This window comes from Helicoverpa zea, chromosome 12 (assembly GCF_022581195.2).
Source record: "Helicoverpa zea isolate HzStark_Cry1AcR chromosome 12, ilHelZeax1.1, whole genome shotgun sequence".
NCBI classification, from domain to species: Eukaryota; Metazoa; Arthropoda; class Insecta; order Lepidoptera; family Noctuidae; genus Helicoverpa; species Helicoverpa zea.
Genome location: NC_061463.1, coordinates 1,892,377 through 1,910,788, shown reverse-complemented (window position 1 = coordinate 1,910,788; position 18,412 = coordinate 1,892,377). Strand labels below are relative to the sequence as shown.

The following is an 18,412-nucleotide window of genomic DNA, read 5'->3' as shown; positions in this document are numbered from 1 at the left end:
TTTATTAAAATATTAAATTAACATAAATAAGGATAAAGCAAAAAAAAACAATGCAAGTTAATCTGCAGCCAAAACGTGCCCACACGCAGTCAATTCTAAACGTCAGAAAAAAATACAATATGGGGTCCGATTCCAAAATTCATTAGAGACGCGTGCGCACAATGCGGGTACCATTCTACGGACATACGTTACTGTGTATATTAATGACTTAATAATAATCGTCCGCTCAATGTTTGGAATGATCCCGTATTGGCCCACTGGTGGGATTCAAAAATTTCAATTGCCTGCGACTTTTTTTGTTTACAAAGTTAAAGATTAAAATGTGTATTGAACTACCCGCATGGCAGTATTAACTTTGAAGTTAAATACTCCCACAATACATAAAATCAACGGTTCATTAACGTTTTTAGTTTTAAGGCTCGTTACGAGAGGAAAGTTATTTCAAAATAGGTTTTATTCAAGGTGCATTGTAATCTGACCATCTTGTACCATATTTAGATAGATATGTCTCTAATAATTTAACAGGAAGTGAATTAGACTTTCATATCGTGGTATGTTGGGCAATGCTGTCTTTGGTTCACAGATATCAAGACCTTTTTTGAAAGAAGTGGAAATACAATAACTTAAACGTAAAAGCGTTTAAATGAAATTTATTTTACAATACTCTACCTACAATACACCGTTTCGACATAGCTGAGATTGGAATAAGTCTAAAAGTCGACTAATATTATCTAGTTAATACAGAACTAAAATAAAATTAATAGAGAATACATAATCCGGGTCAAAAGTACATTTCCACTAACGATAGGGACCGAAGACCGAAAGAAAACAGTGTCAATCGCTTATCTCCCGCGAATAGTAAAGTATAAATAAAGAGAGTCGGTTGCTAGGCCGACGCCCGTCATAATGACAATCGCTGACGAAATGTTTAGTAAGCTATGAAGATGCGGACGTAAACAATTGTATTTTAAAAGCTCTTAAGAGCCCTTTTAGTGGGATTTACGTATGATTCGCGAAGTGAAATTATTACAATGAAGTTAATCTTAGTTCCCTAGTCTCTAATTCTCATTTTTTTTTCACTTCTGTGTACATTATGGAACGCAATAAACTATATGAATATGCAGAAGATATAATAAAACTTAAGGTTATATAGGGGTAACCAAGCAAATAAAGCCAAAACCATAAGGTAGTCCAATTACCATAAAAATGCTCAAAAAAACATATCGCACACCATTCGCATACGATAACATCTTCACGTTAGCCTTATCATCGGACTCAATTTTGATATCATTAAAATCATTTGAGCAACAGTCACAATTATGAATGAGTCAGACTTGAAGCCCTTATGACAAAATTGGCAACGTATGCCGCTTGCATGCAACCGCAAAATGTGGGCTCAAATTGCCAACATATCATTATGTAGGGGCTGAGGGTGCGATTCCAGATAACGTTTTAAATTATATCGACGGCCCAACACGTGAATGTAAATAACTACAATTAAAAATGTCATTACAAATATGTATCATTGTTATTTTTTGTGAATTGCACGCATATTTCAAAGGAGAAAGTTTCCTTTGAAGTCAGGTGAGCCAACTTAATCACAGTCTATGTTACGGCAAATGATTTCCAAAAACCACATAGTTAATAGTCGCCGCATAATTTCTAGGCTTGTCAAACTTGCACACTAAAAAGACTATCAATCACAGAACTATAGGACAATATATATGGTAATAGTGTCGGCCTTTCTGTGCGCTTGTGAGGGCCACAAAAGATCTCTTCTCATAACAAATTCATTTCGGCTCCTAAACAAAACTACAAAAAGAATTTCGTGAATGCATCTTTAAACAAAGTTGGTTTTTTGTTCGTTTTCGAGTTAAGTGACGGTGGCGTTTGTAATGTAGTGTTAGAGTAAGCTACCTCATTCAACGTGTGAGCGCCATCCAGTCATCATTACTATTGATTTACCAAAAGTGTTTTGTCATGTTAGTTATAGTCACTTGAAAGACGTAAATGGTCACTTGAAAGAGAATTTTGTACCATAAGTTGCGACATAACTGTGCATTTAGTAAAATTGATGCTCCACAGATGCGATTAACCCGCGAGAACCTAATAAAAATTAGTGGAGTATTCATACGTAAATCATGAAAACAGTGGCCAATAGATGTCAAGATGTAGAAATTTTCTAAAAGAAACTGACAAAATGCATTATTTTGCAAAATTTAGTACGCCTTAACGTTAGATTTCTACAATTGTTAAACAATCGTTTACGACTGTAAACTGTTGATTTAGGCATGTGACCATACCTGGCCCAGTTACTGTGTATTTATTTGTGCGTATGTGAAAACAGACACAATGGCCTATTGAAACATATAATATAGTGTAAATGGGATTTATAATATCAATTCATAACATTAATAGGGTATAAATGGAACGAATCGCGCTGTTCACACAATGAAACTAAAAAAGCGGAACGTTAATACATAACGATTTGTTTCACATCCTGAAATTTTATGCCAAAACAGTCTTTATACAACCTAATACAGATGAGGTAAAAATACATTAGAAACAACTCTTAAGGAAACTCCGATATTTTATTGAAAGTAAGCTCTTCGCATCTATCCTGACAGATAAAAGTTATCCTTATTATAATACCCAATTAAGTACAGGAATGTGCTAATTCTCACACCATAAAAGTTAACACCTTATTAATCATTAAAAATAACAAAGCCAAATATTTAAACAATATTAATCAACTTTTTGTGTACATTTACAATGCAGTGACAAAATATATGGTCGCTATTAAGCCGGCGTATATGAAAGGACCGTATCAGCAATCTTTGCATTTGCAAAAAATAACCGTTAAACTATTAAAGAACAAACAAGTTATATTCGATTATGGTAGGGGTGCTTTTTTCCAATATTGAAGATCATTTGTCACTAGTTCTATTTTGAGGGTCGCAACTGGAATAAAGAATGATGGCGTGTGGTACAAAGTATTGAAATCAGCGATTTAAAAATCCGCTGATATGAATGAAATTCATAAATATCGCTTGCGATTCTGTAAGGATATATGTTTAACTAGCAATATTAGTGACTAATAATAACTTAAGTATTTACAATGTTGAATTATATTGCCGTCATTATCACGGACAAATGACAGTATCAGATAGGAGACACTTTAAGGTTTCATTGTAATCGCAAACCTGTTTGATTGATTCTTAGTATTGAAAATGTTAATGTTATGGACCAAGTGATAAATTGAGCAGTATACATAATGCCCGGTCATTATGAAAAATGCCCAATATGAGAGTGCAATTTGATAATAATTATTCAAATAATCAAATTGACCGGGCACTATACATATTGCCCATGACCTTTTGGGCAAAGTAATACAAGCAACGTAATAACATATTTATATTCAATTTTTTATTGTTATTGCCATTTAATTTAAAATTAACTAAATATTAAACCACTTAAATAATCAGCCTCATGATTTGGATTAATTATGAAGGACTTCTGCCTTAAAAATCCACTAGTTTTTGCATTTAAAAGTTAAGGAAATTCATATTTAAAGGGTGCTTATTAAACAGGCTCCTTTTTAATATAATTATTCGCCCCGAATAATGTATGTTGCCTTCTTAATTACTAAGTCAGCCACAATTAACGAGCATCTATATAATACTATCTCAGCCACTCGTTATCTTCTAAGTAAACCACTCTAAATACAACTCCGCATGATGGTTATTTTTTAGCATCTAAATTTGTAGCATGCATTCTAACAGTAAACTTCTAAAATACTATTAAATGACATCATAAAATTTATTTATTTAGCTTCTAATTTTTTAACTCAGTACGTTTAAAATGTAAGCAAGCAACATGCAGCAAGCATGGCTTCTGTCACGGCTCCGGTGCTGCGGGGCTCCGGCGGTCCCATGCGAGCTTATCGTCGCAGATGGTTTTCACGCTCACCGCCGCAGCTTCGGCTTGCTGGCCGGCTCAGCCGGCCAGCCTCAGCCGCGTCGGCGAGCGTTAAAACTACCTGCGCCTCAGCTCGCAGGCCGCCTCGCCCCTCCACACTTACGCGGTTTTGAATTGCACTCTAGGGGTAGGACAGACAAGACTACGTGGAGTCGGTTTTGCAGCGATACGTTTTCGTCACATCATCCTCCGAGCCTTTTTCCCAAACTATGTTGGGGTCGGCTTCCAGTCTAACCGGATGTAGCTGAGTACCAGTGCTTTACAAGGAGCGACTGCCCTATCTGACCTCCTCAACCCAGTTACCCGGGCAACCGTTACGTGGGATACGTTTTCGTCACTAACTTCAATTTTTTGCTTTATTATCAAATTGCCCAACTGTCATGTAGCAATATAATAATGCCCGTGCAATGTGATAAATAATGAAGTTAAGATAGTTATTAATCACTTGGCCCGATAAAGCTAGACATTATTCATAATGCTCGGGCATTATTTATAATGCCCGAATTAATCACATGGTCCATAACATTAATATTATACATAATTGAGCCACCCACGTAATGTAATTGTATATCCAGTATATGTGACAGATAATTTATAAACACTATTGTGTCAAGTTTTTATTGCCTTCTATTACAATATGCTACTTTGTATCGACAAACAATTCATATAGGATGATGTAATTGATTTAATAGTCTTACCATATTAGTACTTAAAATTAATGTATTTACGAGACATTATCTTGTAAGCACATCATAAGACAGGTTAGTTACAAATAGTTCTAAATATGGCCAACCGAAAACTGATTATTGTTTAATTTTAAATGTTCAAATTATAAGTCTGTTCTAATTAAGATACCTATGATATATTAAAAAAATATATATTAGAATATTTCGACTTAGTAGTAACTTTCCTATGCAACTAATGCGTCTGCCGGTCTTTACACACAGCGATTTCCCGCTTCAGCAGTTACCTTGCACCTCACAAAACTAGAGCAGCCGCCGACAAACCAACCGCCGATAAGTAGTGGATTTAGCAACCATTATACCGTTTTCCCGACGTTTACAATGATTAATGTGGCCACAGCACACTACACGACAATCTGGCGCAATTTGTACGAGTCCGCCACGCGTGAAAACTGAACAAAACGCGCTGTGTGAACCGGCGTCAAACCATTGTCATGCCCGAAATTACGATTGTAAACTTTTTAATGACAATTGTGAATAATCGGTGGTTTCGTATGATCGTTTGTTACAATGAATTTCTGTGTACTCATTAAAATATTACGTTGGTTTACGATTTCTTCGTGTATGTACACAACGGGTAGTAGTTACGTGTTTTAATTGATTATCTTCGTTATTTATCTTAAACCACTTTAGAGCTGTTGATATGGAAGCTAAATAAATCTGTTTGCTTATTCTTTTTTGTACTGTCACACACTCTACAAATTACAACGCAAAGCAGTGTTTAAAAATGCATTCCTACTGTATGAATTGATAGTAATAGGTACCTATATAGTAAAGTACTCAAACTCTAGTTTTGCCCGGTAAACTAAAATTAGTCATATTTACATATTTAGTAAATCGAGTATAAATAACCCGATAGGTTCATGTGACTGTATCGAGAGGAATGTGTAACTCAAGTACTTGCTTCGTTGTACTTTATAAGGAAGTCGACAATTTTCCTTTACCGAGCTCCTCGGTGCTTTGGTTTTATTTAGTATCGCTTATCATGTAAGTTTTGTAGGTTAATTGAAACTAATTGAATTATAATGAATTATTTGCTTAAGTGAATTAATGGAAGTGTAGACCATTTCGAAAAGTACTACACATAGACTAATATGCAATTATTTATCGGAAGAAGTAAACGTAAGACCAATTGCCATTTAACGAACAACCAATTATGTATGACATGAAATAGGTACCCGATGATGAAGAAGGCATGCGAAATTAATATTGCGTTCATTATTAAAAACTAACCTTAATAATTTCAGCATCAAAAAGCTTGGTTCCTTAAAATCAAATATTGACAAGTCCACACATCAACGGAAAGTATCCTGCATGTTTCATGAGAACCCGTGGTGGTTTAAAGTTTATTTATTCATGAGGGTCAGTTATCCCGTGGCTATTGGTTGAATGGAACCTCTGTTGTGGATAACAAATGCCGATTTGTATTGTTTATAAATCGCCAATTTGGGGGAGTTGAGGAAAGTGTAGTCCGATTTGTTCTTATTGTAGTTTAGAGTGCTTTCCTTTCAAAAACTAAAGATTTAAATGAATCGCTACGTGACGTATGAGGTGCGAAATCGGAAACCATCAAGCTCAAGAAAAGAAATGGGATGATATACTCTCCAATGATGTCAGTTTAAAGACAAAACCAAGAAAATAGACCCACAATGTCTTAAAACCGTTCATCATTTTGGGCAAAGCGCAGACTCAATCGAACGCCAAATAAACAGAAACAGAGCAATCACAACAACAGACAAGCTAACAAGACCGATCACCACCAAACATAAACCGCAGATTTATCACTACATCGTAATTTCATCACTAACGTCAAATAGTTAAACAAAACACGTGGATCCGGCTATTAATTCCCAACACGCCCAATGACACAAGAGGAATTATAGCCAGAAACTATTGCTACAATAATATGGGGTCTGCCAAGAATTCAACTTGTAGCATCGACACTATGTGATATATTGCTACTTTCACTGTGAAGGACTGATCACTTTTACTTGATCATCCTTGAGTCTTGCCAAGATCCGCTTTGGTTAAAATACTGGTCATGTGTTTAGAAGTAACTGCATAAAGAGATCCGTTTGCTAGGCTTTCGTAATCATCGATGGAGACATAAAAGGGCTGTTGAATCACTCTCACAGTGATTGCTAATCATGACATTATAAATTCTTGACAGCAGTTCTTTGGGAGTTGACAGGTTTTATTGCAATAAAAACTATGACTTGCATACTTAAGAAGACACCAATACTAATACCTCAAAAAACGGTTAAACACAAACAACTTCAGAAGCCTTTGTGACCACTTCTTTCACTAATTCAAATCCAACAGCAAAGCTACAATATTGACGTGCCAGGTATATTCTAATAGTACAGTTTGCAAATTTTCCCGAACATCGGCCATTTCATATGTTTATACCTATTTAACCCGTTTCAAAATCAACCGGGTATAGTTTGACCAGTAAGGGTATCTGTTATGGCGTTACAAGGATCGGATCATGGTCAGCAATAGTTTTAGGACCCCATTTAAGCTGTGATGAGAACAGCTGTAATTAAATGGGTGCTGGACACACACATAATACGATAATGACCTGTGTTACACATGGATCTTGGGGTCAAGTGATATAAGGGATATTGTGTCGATCTGTAAGCGATGATGACTTTAGTTAATACATAATGTGGTAAATGCTTTTAGACACACAATACATACAGTCCTGAGACAGGGCTATCATAAGAGAGAAGATATCTTCCTGAAAGCCATATTGTATGCCTATGTCAATAAAAAATAAAGAATCTTCACTGAACTAATATTCTAAAGTTGGCTGGTATTCAAAAGTACGTTTCCTCGTATCGTATGACGTAAAATTTCCAAAAATTACTTAAGAAAATTCCTCATAAATTGTCAGTACCCGAAAACTTATATCATCATGTACGGAGTATGTAGTTAAATATTTTTTCAACTACCCACTACATCCTGGGTAAAATTCCAATCCAAGTACTTACACCTTGGAGCGCAATAATGCCAAGTAAACAAACGGCGTACGATTGTAAATCAAACAGTTCAACACATTTCATGAATGATTTGTACTTGCTCCACAAAACTGGGGGTATGACCAGCCTATTCTATCATCATAGAAACAAGGAAATATGACTCATCACAGGCTACAAATAAGACTGAAGACGACTGAACAGATAGACTTGGTTTGCACTCAACAGTTGCATGTCAAGGCCTGAACGATCGTAGATTTCAAGTGAAAAGCTAAAAGCGACGGATTGAAATATTGTTCTAAGACGAAAAATAGATCTCTTTTGTTTACGATTTTTCTAAATTGTACACTAACTAACCGTAAAGTGTGCAACTGTGTTGATTTAACGAAGAACTAATATGAGGATTTCGTAAGCGGTAAGCTATTCCTCTGGCTATCGTCTTGTGATAATATTCCCACACTGCTGACAAAACGCTTGTCTGCAGAACATAATATATTCCCTCGTTTTGTTTCGCCAATGAAATTTATTCTTATAACAATCCGAGCTTCGCGAAAAAGAAATTGAAGAAACTAGGTCAATAGTACTAATCTAAATGATTGTTTGAAATAGCCGTGGAAACATTCAAAATATTTACTTTAACGTTGTTTTGTGTGATCTTTAACCTCGCATTTTCCCGGGTTTTTCGTGACGTCACTTGTGCTAAAAGCGACTGGCCTATGGCGAACTATTCGACATGACCTTATGATTACCCTCTTTAAGCTGTTGTCTCACCAGGTAATGGATACCGCCCACGCTAAATAAATTCGAGTGGCCATTAACGAGCTCTACGACAGGAGCGTTTAATAAATAACCTAATACCCATCAATTAATACCCACGGCTAAAACTCGAGCCCTTTGCTAAAACAAGCACAACAGACGTAAACGAAAGACATGAATTTTACGACTTCGCGAAATACTACCGCGTTGTGATCACGTGAGCTCATACCTTGTGCCTCGTCTAAGAATAGTGTACATCCAAGTAAATCATAGGATACCGTCGTGCCGCCAGTTATGTCGAGATACTCATACTTGTACGTATATACAGCGTACGCTTTGAACCTCCGCGCACCGTAAAACACTGGATATAAACTCGGTGATAGTAAAATTTACGCTCAAAACATAAATAAACTAACCTTCCGACTCTCTACAGTCGATACAGAGGTATATGAAATTAGCTTCTGTTACATCTCAAGCCGACAACGACTAATGACTGTACTAATATTTCTGTTAATGTAACCAATAAATGTAAATATCCACATTAAAGTTAATCTACAATACTAAACATATAAAACTTCATGTCCTAATTTAATTTACATAGTTACAGCGTAGAATGCAGGTGGCATATCTGAACTGGATTTTCCTGTGCAAATAGGTGAGGTAAGATATTATAATTGTTCGCAATAATAGGTTTCCCGTGAAGTGTGAATGCACTTTGCCACGACCGAGTAATGCAATGACTCAATAATGCTCTAATGGCGCTCTAATTTTAGATAGTTTGCCGACAACGGTAGCAGACGCATCATTGTTTATTTACCGTTAATTCAACAAATAAATAATGTACTCGACGTCATCAATTCGTAACAAGTCATGTGATTTATATGAGTATGTATGTAGTGGTTTTTTTTATTGCCGTAGCTACAAACTATAACATCATTGTATATCCTACCTCCTTACATTCAAACGGAATTGAAGCATCCAAGTAGTGCGGTACTCACCCTGAAACAAAAAGAAAAAACATGGTCAACACACTAATTACTTATGAAGAAATACATTAATTACCAGAAGTACGGACAGACGGACAAATGGGGAACAAAGTTTACGTCCACTTGAGTGTCCCCAAGTGCCCCGAAAGTCTAGACCGGACGCTTGTCGGACAATTAATTGTCCCATCCAGGGGTAGCAGCCCCTTAGCAGCACCAAGTATGTGGCATCAGACTCATAACTGCATTACCGCTGCCATTTAGGCCGGGTCATTTACTTCGTTTTCACTACGCGTGGGGAGTTTTATGGAATTTCGTATATGGTCCATTACATTAATTTATTCACGAGCACGTTGCAAGTGGTTATTACTAAACGGATATCCGGAATTCGTGAATGTCTAGGACTAGTGCGATACGGGCTTTTGAATTCTATGGGCTCTCAATTTTAAGGGGTGCTTAAGTCTCTATGATCATTTACATTATAATATCACTTTGGCTGTCGCTACGAAACAAGAAAGAAGCCAAAAAGTCTGACAAACAGCTGCCCCCAAGATAGTTTGGTAAAGACTATGGCAGATGATGGTGATGTTTAAAAGTGGAACTAATCTATCAATATCCTGTTCTATAATTTCACCAAGCTAAATCCTTCTTCGATAAATGACAGTCAGCTCTAAAACCTATTAACACAAAGTGAAATAACAATGCAAACTTGTTGGAAGAATCACGATTGTCAGATATTTGGCATTAGGAAACTTTCAAGGCTAAGTTGGTAAGTTTAAGCTAAGATAAAGTACGGATATGTACCAGCTTAAAGTTGGGATATTATGTTAAGCCGCGGCGGATGTTATTCCGATCACGATGTTTAACGTTGCCAAAGCGTTTATTTCAGGAAGAATTGCGGATGATATAATCAGTCTGGCAGTTTTTAAGGATAATGGTTTTGGTTAATACCAAGGTCGAATCTAAATTCGCATGCTGTATTTATTAAATTAAGATTCTAAGACTGTTTGATATTGATAGGAAACACAGCAAACTGAATCTAGGATTTGAAATTCCAAATACAAACGAGCGAATAAGGAAAACGTTTATTTTATACAGGATCCTAGACGGTTTTTAGAATTCCCCCGAAAAATAACAAGGTAAAACATGAGAATTGAAAATGTCCTACAACGCCTACAAATGTAATCGATATGCAAATCACTGCCAACTTGCATGCACTGCATGACTTGCTTTTCACGAGAACTGTGCGTCAGTAAATAACCACATAAAAGGTATGAGTAACTATAATTAGTACTTGTTAACAAACGAATGTTTATTTAAAAGCAAAGTCCTTCGGCCGCATTTTTGTGTGATGCGGGCCAGAATTGTAATGGAAACTAGAGATAGAAGATATAAAACTAAAATCATTGACATAACTATAAAATTTCACGTTCCACTTGACGCAGTAAAACTATCATGTTTTATAATGTGGGTTATCGTAAAAATGTTTCGGAATAAAAGGGGGACGAGATAAACTATAAAGCTATGCGATCACTATTTAATGTAGGGGAACTCTGGCTACCGAAATTAAATAGCTTGCAGTCTTTTATCGAAATTTTCCTTATCGAATTTGTTTGTTTACATTTGACCCGTGGTTTGCAGGAAGGATAATGTTTATGAAAAACTGTGTCATGTTGGGAGTTTGAGTATTTGGTTGAATACCTACGCACATAGATACAATATTAGTACACAAAAATGCAATATCACTCGGATAGCCATTTTGTTGAGGAGAGCCTGAGGCTACTTATGTAGTAGATTCCTCAAGACGCGGGAGAAACCTCGGGCGAAAGCTAGTATGATGTAAATTGGACCACAGCAAGTCCAAGAAGTAGGTTATTCTTACTAAGAAAAATACACCCAAATGTGAGAAAATAATAATAAAACTTTCAAGAATACTCGAACAATAAAACAGATGATTCATTAATTACCTCAATAATTATGTACCGTGAAGGTAAGTAAACACAACTACTCACAAGAAGTACAAGACAATTGTCCGTTTACCGCATAAATAAATAGGACTTGGTTACTTCATGAATTTTTCATGATATCTATTGAAATATTGATGGTTTAGCTGGTTTTCGTGTCCGAGTAAGCAGAATTCGTGGACTTGCTTTGTTTCTACTGGAGGCAATTCTGATTCCCATGTAGTAATCGAATGCCTATTGTTGGGATGCAATAGGAACAGACAACTGATTAACTGAGTTAATATAAGTTTTTTCTACATAGGTAGTTGATATTTTTAGTGTAATTTAACGAAAAGTTAATAAAATAAAAGTATTGATAAAGTCAACCAGGGAATCTTCAAGCTAAGATCGTTTCAAGCACAGAAATCAGCTTCTGTCACAGCAAAAACAACATAAAATAAAATGTTCGTACAATCCCATATAGTAGGTACACTCAAAAAAATATAATCTGAGACCAATTTAGTGTATGTCTACGACCATTAACTAAACGGTATTATCGATGACATAAAGCAATTTGTAGTAGATTTATCAACAGAAGGTATCTCCGTACCCACTGCTAATGACAGTGGGGTTTCGATACGATACAGATTATATTGGAAATTGCTATCAGTTGTAAAATTTTGTTAGGAAACCGTAATGTAATTTTGTGTTTGGCTTGTTTGTGAACTTGGTTTCCAAGGACGGTTGTTGGAATAAGAGGTTGAACTTTGTCTCTCGTTATTCGTAGGTTAGTTTCGTGAAATATTTTTCAGAGACCGTACCTATAATTATTTGGTCTAACAGAATTTCGATGCAGTACATAAAACTCGTCCTAAATGAAAGTAACATTTGTCATCTGTTCCAGATGCATTATTTACTTTGTGATCCCGTTACTTTGATCATAATAAACAACAATAGCTTATCTCCGGCGTCGAACCTACGCTCTGTCGAGTCAGTTCAAATCGAAAGTGAGTGGGGTATCCCGTAGGTTGAATCAGAACAGCCACGCCCATATAAAACGAAAACGCCATGAATCTATCATAGTTACGAAACCTACACACAAATTATTTCCGCTCATGATTATTATAATGGTTGTGCATTTGTGCATTAGAGATAAAATGTTCCGGACTAGTAGAAAAACATGCTTTATAAATACTTTCTGGTTTAGCTCCGCTTGAGCCTATTTCCAGCTTGAGCAAACTTTCAATATAGATCCATCAAAATTGTACCGATCACGAGGAAACGCGAAAACATTAACCACTTCCCACACAAAAATAAACTGCCAACTACAGATTTGTTCAGACATGGGTGGCCCATAAAGAAGACAAAACACCACATTCACTCCCACACAATAGCACAAATTAATATCACCCGGCGATAAGTCAGAGAGGAGGCCATTTTTCTCTATTAACTATATTAATATAAAAGCAGGGAATTCACAACACGTCATAAAGACAGCCCATGTGGATCACTCATGGTGCCCTTTTCCGTGGTCGAGTATAATTTGGGAGTACGGATATTAGATCTGCAAATTGGTCGTGTTATCTCCCGCCCTATTTCAGGGTGACCATTAGGAAATGGCCATATCGGGGAAGTCGGTACCGGTAATAAAATTTGTGTTATGGTGGAAATGATCATGTGTTGAGGTTAAACGGATGTAGCTCTAAAAAGCTGGCAGTACAAAGTGGGCAAAAATTAAAAAAAAAAAGCTCAAAATTTGTTGCTAATTTGTTGCTAATTAGTTGCCAAATAATCGATTTTTTTGCTTTTGCCGATTTCGAGAAATCGTCAACAATGCTAGCTTCACCATAAGCTGGCATGGATTATAAGATAAAAGTAAAGGTAAAATAAACAAAATCACTACAAATTTGTTGCTAATTTGTTGCTGTATAACCAAAATAAATTTGAGGTGCAAAAATATTTTTTTTTTTTTCAAATAGAAAATTTTTATTTGCTTTGCGCGCTTGAATGTCAATTGTTTCATGAAAAAAATATGAAATAAATTTGTTGCTCGTCACAGAACTGTTCCTTGTCACTTAGAGAACCAGCAACTAAATAGACACCCGAAGTTCGGGTGTCTTGAACTTCGGTGACTAACAAACCGGCCATGCTGGCTTGAATGTCGATTTTTCCGGTGAAAAACGTTGAAATGAATTTGTTGCTCGTCACAGAGGTGATTAATGTCTCTCAGAGAACCAGCAACTAAATAGACACCCGACGATCGGGTGTCTTGAACTTCGGTGACTAACAAACCGGCCATGCTGGCTTGAATGTCGATTTTTCCGGTGAAAAACGTTGAAATGAATTTGTTGCTCGTCACAGAGGTGATTAATGTCTCTCAGAGAACCAGCAACTAAATAGACACCCGACGATCGGGTGTCTTGAACTTCGGTGACTAACAAACCGGCCATGCTGGCTTGAATGTCGATTTTTCCGGTGAAAAACGTGGAAATAAATTTGTTGCTCTTCGCAGAACTGTTAGGCATCGATCGGAGAACCAGCAACTAAATAGACACCCGTTGATCGGGTGTCTTGAACTTCGGTGACTAACAAACCGGCCATGCTGGCTTGAATGTCGATTTTTCCGGTGAAAAACGTTGAAATGAATTTGTTGCTCGCACTTAGAGAACCAGCAACTAAATAAATAGGAGAGCTCAAAATAACACACAAGTCAAATTGTTGAGCTCTCATAAATTGACGAGCTCAAAAACATCGCAACAAACGGCAACATTCGAACGCTTAATGTATCTAGCGGGAAGTCACAGGAATGGCCTTTTAGGGTCATCCGATTTCGATAATTTTTTTTTGCTTATTAGCGCTCAAGGATGGCTTAGAAAAATAGAATTAAAAAAAAAAGCGAAAAAAACACCCGATCGTCGGGTGTCTATTTAGTTGCTGGTTCTCTGAGAGACATTAATCACCTCTGTGACGAGCAACAAATTCATTTCCACGTTTTTCACCGGAAAAATCGACATTCAAGCCAGCATGGCCGGTTTGTTAGTCACCGAAGTTCAAGACACCCGATCATCGGGTGTCTATTTAGTTGCTGGTTCTCTGAGAGACATTAATCACCTCTGTGACGAGCAACAAATTCATTTCCACGTTTTTCACCGGAAAAATCGACATTCAAGCCAGCATGGCCGGTTTGTTAGTCACCGAAGTTCAAGACACCCGATCGTCGGGTGTCTATTTAGTTGCTGGTTCTCTGAGAGAAATTAATCACCTCTGTGACGAGCAACAAATTCATTTCAACGTTTTTCACCGGAAAAATCGACATTCAAGCTAGCATGGCCGGTTTGTTAGTCACCGAAGTTCAAGACACCCGATCGTCGGGTGTCTATTTAGTTGCTGGTTCTCTAAGTGACAAGGAACAGTTCTGTGACGAGCAACAAATTTATTTCATATTTTTTTCATGAAACAATTGACATTCAAGCGCGCAAAGCAAATAAAAATTTTCTATTTGAAAAAAAAAAATTTTTGCACCTCAAATTTATTTTGGTTATACAGCAACAAATTAGCAACAAATTTGTAGTGATTTCGTTTATTTTACCTTTACTTTTATCTTATAATCCATGCCAGCTTATGGTGAAGCTAGCATTGTTGACGATTTCTCGAAATCGGCAAAAGCAAAAAAATCGATTATTTGGCAACTAATTAGCAACAAATTAGCAACAAATTTTGAGCTTTTTTTTTTTAATTTTTGCCCACTTTGTACAGCCAGCTTTTTAGAGCTAACGGATGTGTTGTCTTTCATCATAGCTTTTGCCTGTTTTATGTTCTCTGTTGGACAACGAATAGTTTATCCGAACTTATTATGACGGATTTCTGGTTTTATTTGATGTCGTTTCTGCGTATATCATAATGACCAATATGTCTACAAGGTTATTTTGTGCAAAAGTTAAGCTAGAATAAGATAAAGAACTGACACTTCTGAAATTTTATACCATTTCTTAAAAGACCTTTCAAAGTTAGCTAGCCGGAAATATAAGCCTTAGTACCCAAATGTTATACATATTCATTTGCCTCTAGCAGTTTTATGTCACCTTTTGCACCACCGTGTACATCAAACTACAAACTATCCATACAAATTCCCACAAATGCAGAAACAACAGACGTATATAAATAGGAGAATTAAGTAAAACTATAATAGATCGTCTGATGTTCTAAGCAAAGACACAATTTGCATTTACATCTACAACGACGGTCATTCAAAAGTCAAACCAAAAACGTCTGGAACATTTACCTATTCTTATAAGATTTTAATGGCATTGTATGTAACTATTGTGCTAATAAGATACTCTATAATTCAAATATTATACATCATTTGGACATCCGAATTATTTTGCATACAATGACCGCTTGTGTGAGTAGCATTGATAAAGGACGCAGGTCAATGATGGCTTAGATTTTGAGACAATTGAATCATTTTACGCATTATTACCCATTTTTTCAAGTTCTACACCAACCAAAAGATTAACATACAAAAAGCCAAGATTGAGACATCCCAATACATTAAAAAACATGGTCACAGTACAGCGCTCCCTTCCTGACGACGCGTAATGGCGGCACTACGCCATCTAATATAGCTCTATATTGACCCACGGCCTATCCGAGATACATTACTGAGGACGCTATTTATACTACACATATTCCTAGTTACGTCACTACAGCGGAAACGTAAAAGAATAAATGACTAAGACAAAAAGAACCAAAAAAAATCCGAAGATTTATAAGATTTTAAATGCATCTCGCATTAGTGCTCAGTGCATGTATAAATGAGAGTGTCATCTGTCATGTCTTTTCCACAACTATTTAGCGTATGAAACCATCAATCGTCGGAATGTAAACACTCATAAAATAAAATGCAACTTCATTAAAGTCGTAAATAATTTATGTAGCAATGCACCCGAGACTTCAACGTTACATTTTTTCTATAGGAAACGAGATGCTGGCTCTACTCCAATCTGTAAGTTCTCACGTCAAAAAAATGCGGTAACAGGTATAAAAAATTGCATAAAAATCGACGGTCACCTTGTCACAATGAGTGTAAAATTGCATTTGCAACAAAAGTTCGCACATCGCAAAAATAAAAGTGACATTGGAACGAAAATAACGATCAGAAAATATAAAAGAAACTGAATATTTCATGTTACATATTCCTATCAATAAATAAACATCTAAGTTTATACCACTACCGCATTGCGATAAATATTTTAACAGATTGTAAAATCATATAAAACTGAGACGAAATTTAATTGTAGCCAAATGCACCAGTAACTTGGCAGAGAGTCTGAACTAATTGACTTTAATAAAGGAAAAGACAGCAGAAACGAAACTAGTTTTGCACGACGCTCTTATCATATTACTGAAAATTTTTATCTAAAACAATTTAAATAAAACATATATATTGTAGCAAATAAAACCACTAACCGACCTTGGGTGTGACAATAAGGAAGAAACCTAATGGAATGTATTTGCTAAAGCAATATCTTGCGATAAAAATGTCTATAAATGTATAAAGGATGACAAAGGCACGTTATCATCTGTAATGTGTAAAATCTTAGTGAAAATGCGTAATCTGGTGTGAATCTGTGCGCGTGACTAGGTGCGTGCGCGCGTGGCACACTGACCGAGATGCGCGGGCGCAAGCGCCGCCGCCGGCGCCTACGACCGTGTGACGCAACCATGTAGGGCACCTACTACGCTATCCGCAACTATATCTATCACTCATATCTGAAACGAGATAAATGCCACGTAGCAACCATTTAAATATGCACATCACCATTCATTTTAAAATACGCTACACTGTTTAAGAATAGCTAAAATTTGTGGAAATGCATTCATAAACGTGACAACAGGTTAATCTCTGTTGAAGCCAGACAAGAGAACATTAAACACTTTAAATACAAAAGCTTATTTCATAATGCACCAGCATTAACAAGATGACGCAAATGCAGGAAAACCGGGAAAATTTGTCATCATGCGACATGTACAATCAAATGCTGAGTGTATTTCTAGAATTTAAAATAGACTACATACATTTTTCACCTCATAAAAGTGTTTGAACGTGTAGAATTGCAGACGTAATAAAGTGCAATATTCGTGGTTATTTATTGGTGTTCGTACTGTCCGTTGAATATATTTTAGAGTGATTTTAGAATGCAACAATTTATAGAGCAGTCTTGACCTAAGTAACGTTATCTAGTGACACTAGAATAGGGTGCTAGGTCAGGCTACATTGCAACAGTTGCAGTCGTCACGTGGGCCTGAATGCGGTGTGACAGAACAGAGGTAACATCGTTAATTAAGTACGTCCGAGCATAATTCACAATGGACGAGGAAAATCACCGCTTGAATATTAACTAAGTAATTAGCAAATGGAATTGTTGTAGGGCGTAAATCCCTAAGTACTGTGGCGTCTTCATGTTTATTTAAAAGGAATATTGTAGGTTTTGTGGGTTATATTTTGGTTTAGTTCAGACAAGAAGTACTTACGGTATACCTTAATTAGATAACCAATCTACATACATATATATTTCTGGAAAAGATTTTTTCTCCAGAAATTCACGTGGTCCTAAATATATCAACATAGACATTTAAGCTCTTGCACTATTGCAAATAAAAATAGATATTTGCGAAAATAATTTTCTTTAAATAAACTATGTTCCACCAAGCTGTGAGTTTGATGAACCAACATCAAAAATTACGTAGGTTACAGTGAAAATCTCCAATCTCTGGTATGAAGATGCGTTGCCAAGCGGAACAAGCATCAAATTGGATTATCGCCTACGAGTACTAGTTCACTGACACTTGCACTCTTTTACTTGAAGCCCGAATATTTATGCACATTACATTACAATCACTTTGTGTTATTTGGAGAATAGTTGCGAAAGCGGAATTTGCGTAAGCAAATGAAGTTAAAATAAGTTTTTTTGAGGTGAGAATGAGGTGGTTGACGTAGGATTATTTAAATTTTGCTCTTTGCTGAAAGC

At 36.3% G+C, this 18,412-nt stretch overlaps 1 protein-coding gene across 2 annotated transcripts in view; it reads right to left on the bottom strand.

Annotated features, from left to right (window-relative positions):
• Positions 1–18,412, bottom strand: part of LOC124635107 (mitochondrial cardiolipin hydrolase-like) — a 106,015-nt gene that overhangs the window by 59,042 nt on the left and 28,561 nt on the right. For both annotated transcript variants that reach the window (XR_006984967.1, XR_006984963.1), the window contains exon 2: positions 9,405–9,454. The gene's annotated coding sequence lies outside the window, so the exon portion shown is untranslated. The remainder of the gene's footprint in view (positions 1–9,404; positions 9,455–18,412) is intronic.